Here is a 22001-nt window from a genome sequence, read left to right as displayed (position 1 = left end):
TTTTACAGTCTCCAATCTCCTTCAAACTGGCCTTCCTACATAAGATATAATCCACCAGTGTGCATCTTCCACCACTCTTGTATGTCACCCTATGCTCCTCCCTCTTGTTAAAATATATGTTCACCACAGCCATGTCCATCCTTATCGCAAAATCCACTACCATCTGACCTTCTGCATTCCTTTAACACCATACCTACTCATCACTTCCTCATCCCCTCTGTTCCCTTTACCAACATGCCCATTGAAATCTGCTCCAATCACCACTTTCTCACCCGTGGGTACAGTCATCACCACTTCATCCAACTCGCTCCAAAATTTTTCTTTTTCATCCTTCGCACATCCAACTTGTGGAGCATATGCACTAACAACATTCATTATTGCACCATCAATTTCCAGTTTCATAAACATCACTCTATCAGACACTCTTTTCACCTCCAAAACACTCTTAGCATACTGTTCCTTCAGGATAACTCCTACGCCATTTCTCCTCCCATCCACATCGTGATAAAAAAATTTGAACCCACCTCCGATACACCTAGCCTTACTCCCCTTCCATCTGGTGTCTTGTGCACACAATATACCAACCTTCCTTCTGTCCATCATATCAGCTAGTTCTCTCCCTATACCAGTCATACTGCCAACATTCAAAGTTCCAACCCTCACTACCACAGTCCTAGCCTTTCTCCTCCCTTCCTGCCTTTGGCCATGCCTTTCACCTCTTCTCCTTCGGCCAACAGTAGCCCAATTTCTGCCAGCACCCTGTTGGCTAACAGTACTGGTGACGGTCATTAACCCGGGCCTCGGCTGATCCTGTATGGAAATATTTACTGGTGTTCGCATGAATTATTTGGCAAAGATTTACACCGGATGCCATTCCTGATGCAACCCTCCCCATTTATCTGGGCTTGGAACCAGCACAAAGAAATGCACTGGCTTGTGCATCCCCAGTGGCTGAGTTAGGTAGTATAGCTAAATAACACTGAAAATTCTTTTTTGAGACCTAATTGCTCCTACTACTACTGGAACTGGCTGAGTATCCTCCTTCCAGTTTGTCCTTGTTTCTCCCTGCAGATTCTGGTACTATATGACTTTATTTCTGTCCATATGCAAGAGACTATAGTCACTATGTAGAAATTTCAATGATCAATGCTACTTTTGACTTCTCTTCATGGACTACTACATCTGGTTTTCTACGATGATTAGTAATGCATCTGATATAAACTTCACCACTACTACACTCAGAACCACTGATGATGGTTTGCAGTTCTTGACTGGGAAAGTCCAGCTGGGCATGAACCCCCATTTCAGTGGCGGCCCAGGGAGACGTGCTCCAGAGAAACAATTGGAGGAAATGGATCCAAAGTTATGTACTAAGTTAGTGATTACCAGCACCTTTTAAAGTCTAGCCATGTATCAGAAATCTCCAAGTTCTAGTACCCCTGGTAAATGTAAGCTGGGGTCTGGGAGTTGAACCATTTACAGGCTGCCTGTATCCATTAGGGACACGGGTGTCAAACCAGGGATGAACTTCCTGTTCCCTATCCATCCAGTTGGCCAAGATGTACTTTAATTGGCTTGGAAGGAACTCTGCTTCACATTGATAGGGAGCCTGTTCCAGAAAATAGGTAGTATCTGAGATGCATACCTGTCTCTCCAGCAAGTCCTGTTTTATACTACAGTCAATGTTTGTCTTTAGGACTGGTAATTCTGGTGCTGTTTGATTTGCATGGGGTGCAATACCACCTTGTATGCCATGTATAGGTATCCCCTCAGCAGCCTGTAGGAGATAATACAGGGATAGGGCTTTAAAGTGTTGTGCATAGGATATGTTTATGTCCTGTATTCATTTAGCAAGGAACCTCTGTGGATTTTCCAGTTGTTGGATGTTCCTGGTCAGGTACATTCCAAAGGGGGCATTGCACTTAATGATAGGTCTGATGAATGCTGAAGACAATGGAACAATGACCTCCTTAAACCTAGATGCCAGGCTTTTGTTTAAGTTGCACAACATAGCATAGTCACAAGTTAGTCAAATCCTAGATTACTGTCTGTGTGTCCTCATGTCCCAGATTACTGTTGACTCTTCGAGGGAGGGGTGCTGTCAAAACGATAGCTACATAAGGTGACTCACTTCACAGTGGATACAGTTGTGCATTTTTTTGGCATTTTAAGTATGATACAAGTTGTTTGTGTCGCCATTTCTCATAAAACACAAGTGATGGGGAGATTCTATGACTCCTCCTAATTTGCAATTGTCTGCAAATTTGGTCAGCCAAAGGCCCTTGACTTCAGAGAAGTAGATGGCTAAAAGGAATGATCCCAGGACCGATTCCTGAGGGACTCTGCTGATGACTGGCCTCTTGGAATTAGGGAGTTTGCCTGTACAAACTTTCTGGGTCCTCTGTGTGAGCCGGCTGGCTATCCACTGGCTGATGTAAGGCTTTAGACATAACCTCTTGAGTTTGTCAGTAATGCCAAAGTAGGGTATTGTGCCTTTTCCAGGTCAGGCAATACAGTGTGAACCATTTTGCCCTTGTCCATTGCTTTGACCTTCTCAAAAAAGACCACCACATTTGATTAGGCCTGATGTCCTTCAAGAATGCAACTGCAGTCATAACATATGGGTTGTCCTGCCTCAGGCAGCCCTCGGTCTTCCGAACTCCAAAGTTTGGGTCCGGCGTCGGCTGGTGTCGCCTCCTCTCCAACGTCACAACGGCTGGAGTATAAAGGCATCGGCCGACGCAATCTTCTTCAGTCTTTCTTGCCGCGCGGTGCCAGAAGCAGTTCGCAAGTGCCGGTCGGTCAGCTCCTGTGTTTTCAGTACCAAAGTCATCTAAAAGCTAAGTACCCCGTTGGGGAACATTTATTCTTGCCTCAGCCGCTGTCAGAACAAATTGAGAAAGTTAATAATTGTTTGTCTTGTGGTAAACAAATACCTCATAAGGACTTCCATTCTCTCTGCCTTCCCTGCCTGGGCCCAGAACACGACGTCTCTGCCTGTGCTGCCTGTGCCTGCTTTAATAAGCGCACTCAGGCGCCGGGCAGAATTCGCAGAGGACTTCGGTGAATCTTTTGCGTATATCATGCTGTCGGAACAACCGACAACCCAATCTGCTAAAAACCGCAAGGACCAGGACCGACATCCTCGGCCCGCGTCCACTACCGATGTTTCTCCTAAACCCTCTACTAGCACTCCAGCTCCTAAGGAAGTGGTAAATCTACCGCTCCAGGCCGACGACAGCGCTAACACGCCCTTGGGTCAGACCTCTCTGGTGCTGGTTGTTGATTTTCCTCCAGAAACCGAAGTTCTGGATCTACCCGACACCATTCCTGTGGACAAGGTAACGCCTGCACGTGGGGCTGCTAGGCCTCCTGTTTCCATGTCCATCAAGGCCTTTGCACGTGCTAAGGCCGCCAGTCAGGCCAAGGCCCATCTTAAGCCTGCCCAGGCCCCTTCCTCTGATAAGCAGATCATGTCTCTGGCTGCAGATCTTATTTCCCTTATCAGGGGGTCTCAGCCTCATCCGGACAGGGGTTCTCAGCCACCTGCAGAGAAAAGGCATAGAACTGAGCAGGCGGATGACCTGTCCTCAGATGAGCCTCTGGGGATTCTGAGCACTCTGATACTCAAGAAGAAACCTTCCAGGCCTACGAGGACTCTGATGCTGAGGAATCTATTCCCTCTGCCTCCCCTCCAGAGGATTTCTCATTTGAGGAAGTTCTGCATTCCATGAGGGAACATTCTCAATGGCAGGGTCAGGAATTCTCTGACTCCAGGAAAAGGCTTCGTACTTTCCTCAAGCTCCCCCAGCACAGACCTCTGGCTATCCCTCCAGTTATGGATGTTTTGGATGATGTTTTCTCTGATTCCAGTGCCAACCCTGACTCTCTTCCTCCTGCTCCTGTCAAGCCGGACAGATATTATAGGGTCCCTGACACTCACAAGCACCTTTTTAAGGCCCACTCTGTGGATCTAGAAACTATTTCACAGGGCCCCAAGGGAGTGGCTTCCTCCTCTGCCAAAAACCCACTGCCAGCTGACAGAGAAGCAAGGTCCCTGGAGAGATGGGGTAAAAAGTGTACACCTCTACTACCCTAGCCATGAGGTCTCTTAACTGCCTTTTTCACATGTTTCAGTACCAAGATTTTCTCCTGGATGATTTACAGAAAAAGGTAGCCTCTTCTGAGCCTATTGATAAAAAGGCATTGCAGGATCCTATACATAGCACTCAGCAGGTTAATAACCATTTTCTGCAGTGTGGTTATGATGCACTGGAAGCTTCATGTAGGGCAGCTATGACTGGGGCTGTATCGTAGACATGCTTGGTTGAAGGATCAATCTTTGCCTGACCATGTTAAAGTAAAGTTACTGGATGCACCTTTGGAGAAACAAAAGCTTTTTGGTGCTACTGCACAAGATGTATTGAAATCCATAGAGGAAAAAGCTAAGTCAGTACAGACAGTAAAGGATTTCCTTCAGGTTCAGCCACCCAGATTCAGCAGAAACTGGCCCTCAAAGAATTGGTCCTTCCCCGGCTCTGACATGTTTCAAAGGGGAAAAAGCAGATGAGCCAGGGGTAGAGGACAACACCGAGGATCTTACAGAGGCTGCCAATGGCAACCTCCAAATCAAAGAAGTGGCGCAGACAGTTCAGCTGCACCACAGGGACAATCACAATGACTTCACTTTCGTACCGCCTACAAAGGCTCAAAGAGAAGCACCTTTGGGCGGAAAATTAGCCTTATTCTCACAAAACTGGCATATCTTAACCAAAGACAATTGGATTCTGGATTTGATAAACAAAGGCTACAGATTCCACTTCCACACATTACCAATAAGACAAGGCATGCCAAACCTGCCACATCATCAAAGGGCAGAGGCACTCTCTCAAGTTTCCAAGCTATTAAGTATAAAAGCAATAGAAAGAGTTCCTCCTCAGGAGCAAGGCCAGGGATTTTATTCAAGACTGTTCCTTGTTCCAAGAAAAGAAAACAAATGGAGGCCCATACTGGACTTGTCAAATCTAAACACTTTCCTCATTGTGCCAAAGTTCAAAATGCTGACATTGCAGCAGCTTCTTCCCATGCTGGGCAAGGGGTCTAGGCTGGTCACTCTGGACCTCAAGGAGGCATACCTGCATGTCCCAATCAGACAAAGCTGCAGAAGATACCTCAGATTTCTTGCAGGAACAGAGCATTATCAATTCTCAGCATTGCTGTTTGGCTTGTCTACTGTGCCCAGAGTGTTCACGAAATGCCTGGCATCAGTAGTGGCACACTGCAGACAGCAGGGGATTCAAATATACCCCTACTTGGACGACTGCCTCATACAAGCAGACAACAAACAAACCTTAAAAGGGAATTTGGACTATGTCATGCATCTCCTGCAGCCTTGGGATACACAGTCAACATGCAAAAGTCAAAATTACTACCATCCCAACAGATTACATTCCTAGGAGCCAAACTGGACATGGAAACACAAATGGCCTACCTCACAGAGGAAAAACAGCAGCATTTACCAGAATACTTCAAAGGCCTAGCAAGGCTTTCCCAGCTGACTGCAAGGAAAATCCTGCAGGCCCTGGGTTTCATGGCATCTTGTATTCTTTGGCAAGACTTTATATGAGAAAGCTGCAATGGTATTTAAAAAACTTATGGTCTCAACACAGCAACAGCTTAGAGGACATAATCCCACTTATTCCATGCCTGCAGAAGGAATTTCTATGGTGGGCTCAAGCCAGTCAACTAAACAAAGGCACATCTTTCAACAGACCTCAAGCAGGCCAAATGATCACAACAGACGCCTCAGACCATGGATGGGGGCGCACATGGAGGGCAGATGCATTCAAGGTCTATGGACGCCAAAGGAAAGACATCTGCACATAAACCAAAAGGAGATGTTGGCAGTGATGCATGCCATTGAGACTTTTGAAAAATCACTACAAGAAGGACATTTGCTAATAAGGACAGACAACACCACTGTCATGTGGTACATAAACAAGCAGGGAGGCACTCATTCTTATCCCCTCTGAAGACTAACAATGCTTCTCTGGGAAAAATCCCTGAGCCTGAAGATTCACTTACAATCCCAGTTTGTACCAGGCAAGGACAATGTACTGGCGGACAATCTGAGCAGAAACTTCATGGATCCACACGAATGGATGTTGCACCCTTACATTTTATCTCAACTGACAAGGACATGGGGAATACTGGACGTAGATCTTTTTGCTTCCCACCTAAATCATCACCTGGAAAAGTTCTGCACAAGGACTCATCACCCTCTAGCTTGGAAAACGGATGCTGTCTCCTTCAGCTGGAACTCTCTAAAAATTTATGCATTCCCCCCTCTGCCTCTGCTGACCAAGGTGATACTGAAAATAAAGGCAGAACAACCAACAGGCATCTTGATAGCACCAGACTGGCCAAGGCAACATTGGTACCCACTGCTATTGACCATAACTCGGACCAAACCATGGCCTCTGACCCTATGGCCCCTGCTCCTAACGCAACACAATTACAGGACTGTACATAAAGACCTGAAAACTTTGCATCTGACAGCCTGGAGACTTCCATGTCTTCAACACCTAACTCTTTCAAAACCTGTTCAAGACATCTTGCTGGAAGCACGCAGACCTTCCACCAGAAAAACCTATTCAGCCAAGTGGAAAAGATTCAGCATCTGGAATGCCAAAAAGGGTCAGGACACAGAACTACTGAGTATTCCTCAGATACTGGAATACTTGGCAGAACTATTCCATACTGGGCTATCATACTCCTCAATAAAGATTCATGCCTCAGCAATCTCAGCAAAATACAACTGTGACCCCCCCCCCCCCCCAGTGTTTTCGCATCCTCTGCTAAGACAGATGTTCTTCATCTCACATTGCTGCAGTCCTTACACTTGGGTATAGCGCTGTCCTCAGTCGGCCCGAATACCAAAGTATATGGCTGACGTCGGTCATGGCGCATTAAAACCACGCCCGGGCGTCGGGTATAAATGCGCATGACCGACGTCATATCATCAGTCTTTTTTGCCGCGTGGTCCGATGCAGAAGCAAATTTGCGAGTGCAGGTTGGCGTCCTGAGATTTTCCGAAACCGGAGTTTCAGACCGAATCCAAGTTGGCTAAGTACCCGTTGGGAATATTTTGGTTTTTCTTGCCTCAGTATTTTACGGATGTCAGAAAAAGTTAATAACTGTATTTCTTGTGGGAAACAGATTCCTCACAGGGATTACCATAGCTTGTGTATACCTTGTTTAGGGCCTGAGCACGACGTTGTCGGGTGTCCCTCTTGTGCTAGATTTAACAAGCGTACTATAAAGAGGAGATTAGACTGTGCCAGGTTAGTCTTCGGGAAGCGGTGCAATTACAACATGCCGTCGGATGCTCCGACGCCCTTCTAAAACGCAAGGACAAAGCACCTAGGCCTAGGTTAGAAGAACCGTCCGTCCCGGACGTCGGTTCTTTAGAGGGCTCGGCTGAGCCAGAGGCACAAACAGAAGTTCCCTTAGAATCCCAGGGGGAGACTTTACTGTTGCAGGATGTGTCTTCGCAGGAGGTAGGCCAGGCTGAAGGGGCTTCTCAGGTAGCTGTCCTCCCCTCTCTCCCTAAGGCGGTTAGGCCTTCCCCTACTGTTACAAAGGCTTCTTCCAAGGGCAGGCCAGGTTTAGCAGTTACAGGGGCCTCTCCCAGTACTTCAGGCCCTGTGTCCAAGAGGCATATGCTTAAGATGGCTGGAGATTTAATGACTATGATTAGGGGTTCTATGCCTTCTCCTGGCAAAAGGCCTAGGGTGGATCCTGAATTTGGGAATTTTGAACAGGATTCTGATGATTCGGAGTCTTGACTGAAGACTTACAGGAGTTTTCTCATTTCTCTGATTCTGACGTGGATGACTCCACTCCTTCTGCTTCCCCTCCTGAGGATTTTTCATTCTCAGAGACTCTCCATTCCATGAGGGAGCATTTTAAATGGGAAGGTCAGGATTTCTCTGATTCCAGGAAAAGACTTAGGGAATTTTTGTTTTTACCCCAGCACAGGCCTTTGGCTATTCCTCCTGTTCTTTCTGTGGTGGAAGATGTTTTTACAGAGGCTTCCCTTAACCCTGATTCTTTACCTCCCGCTCCTGTTAAGCCGGACAGATACTATAGGGTACCTGAAGCTCACAAGTATCTTTTTAAAAGCCCTAGGGCAGATCCAGAGACTGTTACTCAGGGACCTAAAGGGGTTAAGGCTTCTGTTGTTAAAAATCCAGTTCCACAGGATAAAGAGGCAAGGGCTTTAGATAGATGGGGTAAGAAAGTTTATACCTCTTCAACTTTAGCCATGAGGGCTTTGAATTGTCAATTCCACATGCTCAGATATCAGATCTATCTTCTTTCACAGTTAAAGTCTAAGGTAGATACTCTGGCTGAAGGTATTGAATGTAAGGAGTTACAAGATCTGGTGCATGTGTCTGAACAGGTGGGTAAACATTCTTTACAATGTGGTTTTGATGCTGTGCAGGCCTCTTCCCGGGTTGCTGCCACTGGTACTGTCTTACGCAGGCACGCCTGGCTAAGGGATCAAGATTTAGCTGAGCATGTTAAGTCAAGGATCTTGGATGCCCCTTTACAATCTGATGTGTTGTTTGGTTCGCCTGTTGAAGAAGTTTTAAAGAAAATGGAAGACAAGGCTAAATCTATGCACACTGTTAAAGATTTTTTGCGGGTTCAGCCTCCAAAGTTTAGCAGAAATTGGCCAAGCAAGGCGTGGACATATTCTTCTTATGATTCCCAGTCTAGGGGTAGATCTAGGCGTGCTAGGGGAAAAGCTCAGGGTTCTTTTAGACCCAGGACAGGGGGCGCACCTGCTCAGCCTTCAGGTGAGGGTAGGGGTCAGCCCTTTCGTAGACAGACCCAATGACCTACCTTTTCAACTGCCAGACCCTTCCCGTCTGACAGCACCTTTAGGAGGAAGACTGACACTTTTCAAGGAGAATTGGGGTTTAATTACCCAAGACAGATGGGTATTGGATATCATTCACCACGGTTACAGATTTTATTTCCACACCTTGCCACCATTCAAGGGCATGCCAGACATTCCTCCTCAGCACAAAATAGAAGCTCACAAACAAATTTCTCTATTAATACAGATGGGCGCCATACAACCGGTGCCTATGGCAGAAAGGGGCCTAGGATTTTACTCTCGCCTATTCCTTGTACCAAAAAAGGGGAACACGTGGAGACCAATTCTGGATTTATCTATCCTCAACACCTTTCTGGACATTCCCAAATTCAAGATGCTGACATTACAACAGCTTTTACCTCTCCTGGGCAAAGATCACTGGATGGTAACTTTGGATCTCAAAGAGGCTTACCTTCATATTCCTATCACTCTAGGCTGCAGGAAGTATCTGCGTTTTCGAGCTGGAAATTCACACTATCAATTCTCTGCATTGCCCTTTGGCTTATCTACTGCTCCCAGAGTATTCACAAAAGTTTTGGCTCCAGTGATAGCTTTCTTCAGATTGAGAGGAATTCAGATCTATCCTTATTTGGACGATTGCCTGATTCTGGCTCAAGGCAAGGACGAGCTTCTACAGCATTTAAAATTTGTGATAGCAGTGCTAAGATGCCTGGGGTATTCTGTGAACGAAACAAAGTCCAGTCTAGTACCCTCTCAGGACATGTGCTTTCTGGGTGTGAGACTGAATACAGCAACCCAGATGGCCTTCTTAACCCCGGACAAACAAAGAATCTTTCCCTTTACTTCCAACAACTATCACATCAGTCCGGGCTGACTGCAAGGACAGTCCTTCAAGCCTTAGGGTTCATGGCATCTTGTATTCTGGTGCTTCCCAATGCCAAACTGCATATGAGGAAGCTACAATGGTATCTAAAGAATCTATGGACACAGCACTGCCAGGATCTGGACACTGTCATTCCAATAATACCTTGCATCCAGAAGGAATTCTTGTGGTGGGCTCAGCAATGTCACCTAAACAAGGGACTTTCTGTGACCCGGCGGGCGAATCAAATTCTAACAACAGATGCCTCGGACAAAGCTTGGGGAGCTCATCTCAATGGAAAATGGATACAGGACAAGTGGCCTGCCAGACTACAACATCTGCATATCAACCTAAAGGAGATGTTAGCAGTCCAGTTTGCATTAACAGCTTTCAAGGAATTACTTCTTCCAGGGCAGGTGTTGATTCTAACAGACAACACAACTGTCATGTGGTACATCAACAAGCAAGGGGGTACACATTCTTACCCTCTGTGCAGACAAGCAATGATTTTGTGGGACACAGCCCTCAGTTTACAACTACATCTACAGGCAAGGTTTCTGCCGGGGGTACAAAACTCCTTAGCAGATGTGTTAAGCAGACAAATCATGGATCCCCACGAGTGGAAACTGGATCCGCATGTATTTCAGCAATTAACAGTGTCATGGGGAACTCCAGACATAGATCTGTTCGCTTCTCCTCTAAACCACCAGCTGCCAAAGTTTTGCACAAAAAGGATACATCAGGCAGCCTGGAAAGTGGATGCTCTTTCTTTCAGTTGGAAAAATCTTCATGTATATGCCTTCCCACCTCTTCCTCTACTTCTAAAGGTACTGCTGAAGGTAAGACTAGACAAACCAAGAATGATCCTAATAGCTCCAGATTGGCCCCGACAGCATTGGTACCCACTTCTAAGAAATCTGATAAAGGAACCACCGTGGCCCTTGCCTTTGATTCCACATCTGTTGACCCAAAAGGACGGTCATTTACTCAATGTCAAGCTTCACTCTCTTCATCTCACAGCATGGCATATCCTGTTTTAGCACATAGCAGGGCTCAACTTCCTCAACAAGTTCTGAATGTGATTATGGAAGCTAGGAGACCTAGTACAAGAAAAGTGTATGCAGACAAGTGGAAGAGATTTTTGTTTTGGAGTGCAGCAAAGGATTTGGATGTTTCTGAGCCTAATTTGAGTGTGGCTCTTCAATACCTTACTGAGTTACTGGACAAGGGTTTGTCCTTCTCTTCCATTAAGATTCATGCTGCAGCAATTTCAGCTCACTATGACTGTGATCCACCTTTATTTTCTCATACTTTGTTCAAGCAATTTCTCAGAGGGGCAAAGAACATAAGACCTCCACGAAGAGCTCCTACTCCTGCTTGGGACCTCAATTATGTGTTGGAAAAACTCACTCTGCCACCCTTTGAACCCGCAGCTATGGCTGAGTTAAAATATTTGTCATGGAAGACGGCTTTTTGTTGGCCATTACCTCTGCAAAAAGGGTTTCTGAATTGCAGGCCCTTATGGCTGTTGAGCCTTTCCTGATTTTCCATAAGGATAGGGTATCTTTACGCACTAACCCTTCCTTTATGCCTAAGGTGGTTTCAAGTGTGTCTCTAAACCAAACTATTCATTTACCTACCTTTTATGCAACCCCCAAAACAAGGGAGAAAAGATTTTGCACACTTTGGATGTACACAGGCAGTTACGCTACTACTTAGATAGGACTAAGAGTTTCAGGCAGTCTCAACAGTTGTTTGTTTCTTTTGCTTTAGGTTCTCAGGGCAAGCCTGTGTCAAAACAAACTCTTTCTAAATGGATTGGGTTTTGCATTACATTCTGTTATTCCCATCATGGCAAGCAGATTCCAACAGGGATTAGACCTCATTCCTCTAGGGCTACGGCCACTTCTACAGCCTTTCTAAGGGGAGTGGCAACTAAGGACATTTTGGAGGCAGCTACTTGGAGTTCAGTACATACTTTCTCTAAGCACTACCACCTTCCTCTCTACTCTAAATCTAGGGCTGGTTTTGCCACTGCTATTTTACAGGGCATTTTGACAGCTCCTGCTTCTCTTTGATTTGCCATCCTCCCTTACCTCTGCTTTGGGAATCTACCCAAGTGTAAGGACTGCAGCAATGTGAGATGAAGAACATAGTACAGTTTTGTACCTACCATAAATGTAGATGTTCGAAGATCCACATTGCTGCAGTCCAATTTACCCTCCCTCCTTCCCCTCTGTGTTTGGGGTTGGTTGTGTGATTAGGCTAGTACTTTATTATTATTAATGGTTAGAAGTTGTACATAGTTTAGGGTGTAGGGGTGTTTAGTGTTTGGTGTTTTTTGATTTTACCCTGTTTAGGGTCTTCTGACATCTGGGGCAAGAAAAGACTGATGATATGACGTCGGTCATGCGCATTTATACCCCGACGTCCTGGCGTCGGTTTAATGCGCCATGACCGACGTCAGCCATATACTTTGGTATTCGGGCCGACTGAGGACAGCGCTATACCCAAGTGTAAGGACTGCAGCAATGTGGATCTTCGAACATCTACATTTATGGTAGGTACAAAACTGTACTTTTTTAAGAGGAATAAAGAATATCAAACCTCCCAGAAAACAGCCAGTACCTGCATGGGACCTCAACTACGTGTTGGAAAAACTAACTCTTCCTCCCTTTGAGCCAGCAGCATCCTCAAATGCAATTTTTCATGGAAGACTGCCTTCTTATTGGCAGTCACTTCTGCAAGAAGAGTTTCGGAGATACAGGCACTCATGGCAGTGCCCCCCTTCCTCATTTTTCATCAAGACAGAGTCTCTGTAAGAACAAACCCTACATTCATGCCAAAAGTTATTTCCAGGGTGTCTCTAAATCAAGCTATTCATCTGCCTACATTCTTCCCCAATCCTCAAAATAGGGGGGGGGAAACTACTGCATACTTTGGACATACACAGACAACTATGCTACTACTTGGACAGAACTAAGGCTACCAGAAAGTCTGACCAGCTGTTTGTAGCTTATGCTGCTGGAGTACAGGGAAAGGCAATCTCCAAACAAACAATTTCAAAATGGATTGGATATTGCATCAGATTTTGCTATTCTTTTCATGGAAAAGGTGTGCCAGCCAATATTAGGCCACACTCCACCAGAGCTATAGCCACTTCCACAGCTTTCCTAAGAGGAGTGGCAACAAAGGGCATTTTAGAGGCTGCTACATGGAGCTCCGTGCATACATTTACGAAGCACTACCATCTGCCATTATACTCCAGATCCCGAGTAGGCTTTGCTTCGGCAGTCCTGCAGGGGATTATAGCTACACCATCCTTATCATAGTTCCTTCCACCCCCAGCTTGGCTATGGTATTCAACCCATATGTTATGACTGTAGTTGCATTCTTGAAGGACATAGTACAGTTTTGTACCTACCATAAATGTAGATGTCAGATATGCAACTGCAGTCGATTTTCCCACCCTCCTACCCCTCTGTATCTTTCCTTTTGGGTCACTACCCCTCTTCCCTTCAGCTGGGGTATCTCCTATGGTGTATCTGTTTATTACTGTTGTGCATGCTTGGGATTATTTTTTATCCATTTACAAAATTTAGCCTTCCTAAGTGGGCACCTGACATCTGGGGCAAGAAACACTAAAGAAGATGGCGTCGGCCGATGCCTTTATACTCCAGCCGTTGTGACGTCGGTGAGGAGGCGACACCAGCCGACGCCAGACCCAGACTTTGGAATTCGGCCAACCGAGGGCTGCCTGAGGCAGGACAACCCATATGTTATGACTGCAGTTGCATATCTATCGGACATCTACATTTATGGTAGGTACAAAACTGTACTTTCTGGAAGTCAAACTGGGTTGGGTCCATTGTCTGGAAGTTTCCTATGTCATTATTGATCACTTCCATGGCTTTGCATATGAGACTAGTGAGACTTATGGGTCTGTAGTTGGCACACTTTTGTGTAGAGGGATGACTGTTGCTGATCTGATGTTATCTAGTCACCATTCCTCACGCTAGGGTCTTTGATCCGATATCGGATCCGAGCCAGCAGACACAGACCACAGCTTAGCTCAAGCTCCTCCCCTCCCATAATGCTGTACTGCCCTCCACTCCCTCAGATCTCGTTTATCGCTTCAGTCAAACGCAGATTGCTCATCTCATTTAGTGTGTGTATCCTTGGGGTAATTTTTTGTTTTGGGGGTTTTCTGTTCTAGAGTTGGTTGATAGTTATCCTACCCTTGATATCCCCTCCCGCTTGGTTTTTGACCTTTTCTTGGCGCCTTTTTCCTGGGTTTATTGGGTTTCTTGTGTACTGTGTGGCCTAGTTAGAGTAGTTGTTTTAATTACTAGTAAGTACTTGTGTGTTTCGGACGATCTCGTCAGGTGTTTTTGAACTTTGGCTTGTCTTTGACTTCGGTAAAGGTTTTTCCCCTAGGTTAGCTATGTCAGATAAACCATTGGGTTTTAAAAAGTGCTCCTCATTTGGTCGGAAAATGCCGATTTCTGACTCACATGAGGAGTGTCTGTATTGTCTCGGCGCTGACCACCTCGAGGTGGAGTGCAGCTTTTGTTCAGCTTTCAATCCAAGAGCTTTGGTCGACCATTGTAACAAACTGCTTATTAAAGATTTGGTCAGAGGAGACCCCTTGGTCACTGGTTCCCCGGCCAAGGCTGACTCCTCTGGGGCTAAAAGATTCCTGTGGAGGAGGCCCTGTCCAAACGTCCCAGGCTGTGGGATCCTATGTCTTTGGATCTGGCTCCAACCAGGGCAGTTTTAGATCAGAGATCTTAGGGTTCCAGAACGTCCAGGGAGTCTACTCCTGGATCCAAGGGTTCGGACCCAAAGCCTTCTGATCAGACTCCTTCGGCTTCCTCTCCTGCATCCAGGGATGTTATGTTGTCCTATCTCGCTTTAATTCTTAGTGATGGGTTCGGAGCTGATCCTCTGCTCTGACTCAGCCGAATACTTAGCTGAAGATCTCAAACTTGGCTCATGGGAATAAGGTATCGCACAATGCAGTGGTGTTATTCCCCATATCTCGTTTGATGCTTTACGAGGTTGTGCTCATCTTGGCCGTGGCTAAGTTGTGACATTTTTTTGTATATTACTTGTCAAAACTTAATATTTTTGCATATATATATATATAGTTCTATTATTATTGGATTTTATTCATTGGTATCTCTGATGTTTTTAGTTGAGAAAAACAAAAATATCCAAACCCAGATAAAACTGAATGGAGTAAATAACCAAGAGCACTGCACCAAAAATAAAAATCAAACAGTTTTATTCCACCACGATAAGAGTTTAGCTAGCACTTTCGTCAAAAATACATAAAATTGACTTCTTCAGAACTACCGTTTTTAGCTGAATAGAGAAAGTTTTTCCCTTCAGCATGGCTTTTGCTTTATAGGCCTTTTGGTATCCCTGTAGTGGTGGTGGTTGTGTGCGTGTTTTCATAGCTCATTTAAGTTAGACGGCTTGTACTGTTTGATCTTTTTTGTGTGAAAATCAGAACCATTTGAGTTAGAGGTTTTAATTTTCTTTCCCTGGTCGTTCTTCCTTATATTGTTATTTGGTAGCATATTAGTCATAGATAAATATTTGTTGAGTATGACATAGCCTCTAGGCTTCCTCTCTTTGTGAAAATGTCTAAAGAACAAAAAGAAAGAACACAAGCCTTTGGGCTTCAAAAAATGTCAGAAGTGCTCGCAAAAGATGTCCATAACTGATGTCTTGGTGCTATTCATCTCCAAGAGGACTGCACCTTTGTTTAGTGCCAGAGTTCTTCAGGAAAGAAAAAACAAGTTGATTCTAAAAGGAGTTTTAAAGCCTTCCTTTGAAGAGGCCATTCATAGTTCTTCCTCTTCATCAAAAAAGGAAAAATCACAAAAGAGACTATCTCCAGCAACTCTCATACGGGGCTGCCAGTCAAACTCCCTAAAATTTCTAAGGCCACTACTTCCTCGGCTCCACAGTCCTCTGAGCCATCGGAAGTTCTTTTGGTTGACAGGCCTAGTTCTTCAGCTCCAAAGCCTTCGGAGCCAGAAGATATCTCCACTCGGAGCCGGTCCATTAAAATTTCACCGGTTTCTCCGACCTTGAGATCGCCAGTCCTCCATAGGTCTCAATCTCCTTCCTTTATCATCCAGGTCTACAAGAAGCTTATCAGATGAGGACGTGGAACGGGTGGTGCGTAGACTCCAAATCGCCGGTGCTGACTAAATTGTTCTCTGCTCCCACCCAGTTGGATTTGGAGCCTGCTGTGCCCACTATTGTTCCTCCTCTGAGCCAAGCTTTTCCTCCAGAGCCAGAGTGCTCGGTGCCACTTACTGTGGGACTGTCTGTTCTGGGACTCCCTTCAGTCTCTATGGAACAAACATCTGCTCCGAGACTCTCTACACCGCCAGGTGATTCTCGGCCCTGATCTTTGGTGCCGAGCTTACCCCTTGGGGCTTCAGCTCAGGTTAGCTTGGCTCCTACATCGGCCTTGGGTCAGATCTCGGAGCCGTTGCCTTCCTCTGTCTCCTTGGGGCCGGGGGAGTCTTCGAAGCCGGCGGGATCCGCCTTTGAGCTGATGTGTGGTCTACCCGGCGGGATCCGCCTTTGAGCTGATGTGTGGTCTACCCATTCACCACCACAGAAGGGTACCAGTACTCATCCCCCCAAGGCACTGGCTACTGTCTCAGCACCACTCATTCCTCAAGACAGCAGAGACCCAGAGCCTCAGGATTCCCCATTGGATGAACCCCTCTCATCCAAGGCCTCCCCAGAATATCTTCCTGAGGAGTCACCTTGGAAGAGAACCTGCAAGAGGAAGCATGTCGACTCCCCAGATGAGTCCATCACCTCAGACACTGACCTCGAGTTGGAAGGGACCCCATGGTTGTCCTCTGATATCTCATTTGCAGATATTCTAGAGATCCGTAAGCAAAGAGGCAGCTGGCAGACCACTACCCCTTCTGATGGAGTCAGTGTACCTGAAGACTTTCGGGTCTCAACCTGCAGCCTCCTGGGTGTCTCCGCCTTTCGATGAACTAATGGAACTGGTTAGTCGAAAGGCGTGGGAGTCACCGGACACTTTGGAAACAGTCCCTTGGAGGCCAAACAATTTTTTGTCAGCTCCTTTGGGCAAAGAATTTTTAACACCGGGAGTAACTGTAGATGCTATGATGGTGGCAGCAGTCACCAAAAAGGAACTTGCAGACTTCCTCATCTGTTCATCCTCTGAATAAAGATTCTAGAATGATGGGCAGATACGGGAAGTGTATTTTTTCTTCAGCGAATTTCTCTCACTGAACTACTTATTCCATTTTACGAGGCTACAAAGAGATGATCTGAAAGAGCTAGGAGATACTCTACAAGGTTCAGTAGCTGCGGGGGTGAATAAGGTCTCCTCCCAGCTGTCCACCTTAAATTCCATTGTCAACTCCTCCATGAGGCTCACATACACAGCAGATGGAGCTAGCAGGGCAGTGGGTTCCAGAGTTTCCCTTAGGTGATGCTCCTGGATACACTTGTGTAATTTTGCAGAGCCCTTCAAGTTTACATTTACTAATGCCCCTTTTGATGGTTCTTCTCTCTTTTTACCCAAAGTAAAAGACACTCTAACCCGATGAGAGCAGGAAGGAAAAACTCTCTCTGCTGCTGGAGTTCGTTTTTCCATACCTTCAAGACCTTATCCCAAAGGTCAGAAGAGTGGAAACGTGGTTCAAAAGATCCCAGAGATTTTTCCAGGACACACAAGGTGATGACTTCCCCAGGGGTAGAGGAGGAGTTAATAATGGTAGACACCACCCCAGTGGCAGAGGGGGTCCGCAAAACCAGGTTGACTGATTCCTTTCGCGGACGCCCTTATCAGCACTCCTGAAAGGAGGCCCAACTGCTCTACTCTGGAGACAGTCAGGGACATTTATCAATGTACCCAGAAGCCTGGCGAGATATCACAGATGACAAATGGGTACTACAACTCGGGAAACAAGCAAAGGCACAAGGACACAGTCTCCAAAGCGAAAAAAAAGTAAAAACAGGTTTATTACTTTGCAATTAAGCAGTATGATGCAAAAAATAAATGGTTAAGCACTTTTTGACTTTTTGTCTTAATTTAGAAGACTTCTTCAGACCAACAACAGTAGCACAAGTGCTCACTTTAATACAGACGACATGGTGGTTTCAAAAAACATTAACCAGTGGTATTGCATAAGTAATTAAGCTTGGACTCATGACATCAGCAACAAGTGAAATACAAAATCTGCAACTGTGAAAACCTGTAAAGAACAAAAATGTATCGCTGCTTTTGTGCACAAATAAAAACATTAAATCACTGCATTTAGGTGGACAGTGTAGCTCTTAAAATATGTGATAAATTATGGAAAGTATATATGTAAATGTTTATATACATGTTATGAGTTACAAGAGTGCTCCAAGTGGACTAAGAACGCTGCACTCAAAATAAAATAGAATAAGAGACTGCAATTTCAACTTTAACTAGCGCAATCGACTCAACTGTAATGCTTTCACAAATCACTAACAAGGGTGAAGCCAGCTTAGATGTAAGATTGAGACATATTTTTAAAAGATTTAAAACATGAAGTGAAAAATCTGCATTCTTTCACTCGACAAATAGAGCTGTTTAAAATATTTAGCAAAAGACTTGTCTAGCGCATTAGGCTCTTTAATTTCAGAATACAGGTAATGGAAGTGACTTCATTCAAACCTGGGGGGGTTATAAGAGTTGACACAGTTGCCAAATCAACTCCTGTCTTTCCAAAATTAGATAAGGACCCCCCTTTTAGATTAACAGTAACCTGACAAATCACTCTAAAGTGAAAGTGGTGTGTTGGGTGTTCAGCATAATGCCTTGCCAATGCGGTAGAAGGTGACTTGTTTCTAATATGGTATGTGTGCTCATAAATCCTCTTAGCTTTCTGCCCGTCTTACCAACATAATATGCTGGACAGGCTACACAACTAGCCAGGTAGACAACGGATTTAGAGTTACAGTTAAATCTACCCTTAGTTTTTACCTTAAAGGAACCTGCTGTGAATTCTGTCCCTGTTGCTATATATCTGCAATAGTTACAGTTTTCACATTTAAATGTACCACCAGATCTACTACAGGTCTGGGGTTCCATTTCTAAGATCTGTTTCAAGTTCCTGTTCTTCCTGTAAATAAAAGATGGTGAATTACCCAACTTCTCCAACATGTCTGGTTCCATCATAAAGATGTTCCAGTTTCTTTTAAATATAACCTCAATTTCTTTGGCTTCCAAACAAAATGAGGTGACAAAACTACTTGAAATCTTTCTAGTGGCTACACCTACTGTTTGTGTACAATCATGATTTGTGTTAGTGGTTACTTCCAAATTCACATCCTCTTATGAGGTGACTGACCTAATAGTAGTTCTAAGAAGTGGTTTATAAACCCCTTCTCTCCTTTTGTTTATGACTTCATTTACTAAATCCAGGACAAATGTGTCTGGGTAACCTCTCTTTAGAAACATAACTTTAAGTGTCTCACATTCTTCAAGGAAAGTCACTTCATCAATTACCATCCTTGCTGCATGGACAAGTTGTCCTTTAAGTACAGATCTTTTCTGATGTATAGAATGGCAACTTGTGTAGTGAAGCATGGTGTTAGAATATGTGGATTTACGGTAGATCCTGGCTACATAGCGATATGTGATGGAATTCTCATATGTGTGGGTGAATTTGAAAAAACTGGTGCTGCTGTTAAGATGTTGCACAAAACTCTGGGCTTTGGATACAGTACCCTTAAACAGTATAAAAATGTCATCCAAAAATCTTGTGTACATCTTTTTTCTGTCAGACCACTCATCTGAAAGAATGTTTTTGTTACCATCTAGCCAACACCAAGTTAGCATAGCTCCCCCCACATGGTGAACCCATTGCCACACCAATTTGTTGTTTGTAAATCGTGTTGTCGAACATTACAAAGTTGTTAGAATAACTTCCATGATTTCTTGAAATAGCCTAATTTCTCTACTGTTGGCCCCATGCAATAGTCTCTCGACTACCCCCTCAATACCTTCCTCATGGGGAATAGAGGAATATAAGTCAATCACGTCTACTGTTAAGAACACTAAAGATTCATCATATTCAATGTTGTTAATGGATGTTAGAAAGGCACATGAGTCTCTGCAAACTTGTTCTTTTTTGACATACTTCAAGATAGAATCAATGTACTTCACACTTGTGTATGTTATAGACCCCTGGGAGTTGACTAAGGCCCTCGTGGGTGGATTTTGTTGGTCTTTGTGCAATTTTGGCAACAAAAATAATGTTTGTATTTTAAGGCTAGGTGTAGACAAGTAATTGAATATGTCCATGTCTATCATACCTTCGATGAATAAATCATTTAAGAAATAGTGAACCTTTTTATTTTAAAATACAGGCATTATTTGGGTTGCTGAAATTGTACAAAGACCAACAAAATCCACCCATGAGGGCCTTAGTCAACTCCCGGGGGTCTATCACATACACAAGTGTGAAGTACATTGATTCTATCTTGAAGAAGTATGTTAAAGAACAAGTTTGCAGAGACTCATGGGCATTTCTAATGTCCATTAACAACATTGAATATGATGAATCTTTAATGTTCTTAACAGTAGACATGGTTGACTTATACTTCTCTATTCCCCATGAGGAAAATTGAGGGTAGTCGAGACTATTAGTGCATGCCAACAGTAGAGAAATTAGGTTATTTCAAGAAGTCATGGAAGTTATTCTGACTAACAACTTTGTAATGTTTAACAACACGATTTACAAACAACAAATTGGTGTGGCTGTGGGTTCACCATGTTGGGGGAGCTATGCTAACTTGGTGCTGGCTAGCTGGGAACATAAAAACATTCTTCGGATAATGAGTGGTCGGACAGAATAAAGATGTACACAAGATTTTTGGATGACATTTTTATACTGTTTAAGGGTACTGTATCTGAAAGCCCAGAGCTTTGTGCAACATCTTAACAGCAGGACCAGTTTTTTCAAATTCACCCACACATATGAGAATTCCATCACATATTTAGACATTGAGTTCAAAAAGAACATAGAACAGCTCTATGTAGCCAGGAATCTACCATAAACCCACATATTCTAACGCCATGCTTCAGTGCACAAGTTGCCATCCTATATATCAGAAAAGATCTGTACTTAAAGGACTTGTCTGTGCAGCAAGGATGGTAACTGATGAAGCGACTTTCCTTGAAGAATGTGAGACACTTAGTTATGTTTCTAAAGAGAGGTTACCCAGATACATTGGTCTTTGATTTAGTAAATGAAGTCATAAACAAAAGGAGAGAAGGGTTTTATAAACCACTTCTTAGAACTACTCCTAGGTCAGTCACCTCAGAAGAGGATGTGAATTTGGAATTAACCACTAACACAAATCATGATTATACACAAACAGTAGGTGTAGCCACTAGAAAGATTTCAAGTAGTTTTGTCACCTCATTTTGTTTGGAAGTCAAAGAAATTGAGGTTATATTTAAAAGAAACTGGAGCATCTTTATGATGGAACCAGATGTGCTGAAGATGGGTAATTCACCATCTTTTATTTACAGGAAGTACAGGAACTTGAAACAGATCTTAGAAATGGAATCCCAGACCTGTAGTAGATCTGGTGGTACATTTAAATGTGAAAACTGTAACAATTGCAGATAACAACAGGGACAGAATTCACAGCAGGTTCCTTTAAGGTAAAAACTAAGGGTAGATTTAACTGTAACTCTAAATCCGTTGTCTACCTGGCTAGTTGTGTAGCCTGTCCAGCATATTATGTTGGTAAGATGGACAGAAAACTAAGTGAGGATTTATGAGCACACATACCATATTAGAAAAAAGTTACTTTCTAACACATTGGCAAGGCATTGTGCTGAACATCCAACACACCACTTTCACTTTAGAGTGATTTGTCAGGTTACTGTTAATCTAAAAGAGGGTCCTTATCTAAGTTTGGAAGGACAGGAGTTGATTTGGCAACTGCCTCAACTTTTATAACCCCCCCCCCCCCAGGTTTGAATGAAGTCACTTCCATTGCCTGTATTCTAAAATTAGAGACTAAAGCGCTAGACAAGTCTTTTGTCTAACAAAGTCTTTTAAACAGCTCTATTTGTAGTTGAGTGAAAGAATGCAGGTTTTTCACTTCATGTTTTAAATCATTTAAAAATGCCTCATCTTACATCTAAGCTTGCTTCACCCTTGTTGTGATTTG

This window comes from Protopterus annectens, chromosome 8.part0 (assembly GCF_019279795.1).
Source record: "Protopterus annectens isolate FY-2018-M chromosome 8.part0, PAN1.0, whole genome shotgun sequence".
Taxonomy (NCBI): Eukaryota; Metazoa; Chordata; order Ceratodontiformes; family Protopteridae; genus Protopterus; species Protopterus annectens.
This window is presented reverse-complemented; position numbering follows the sequence as displayed.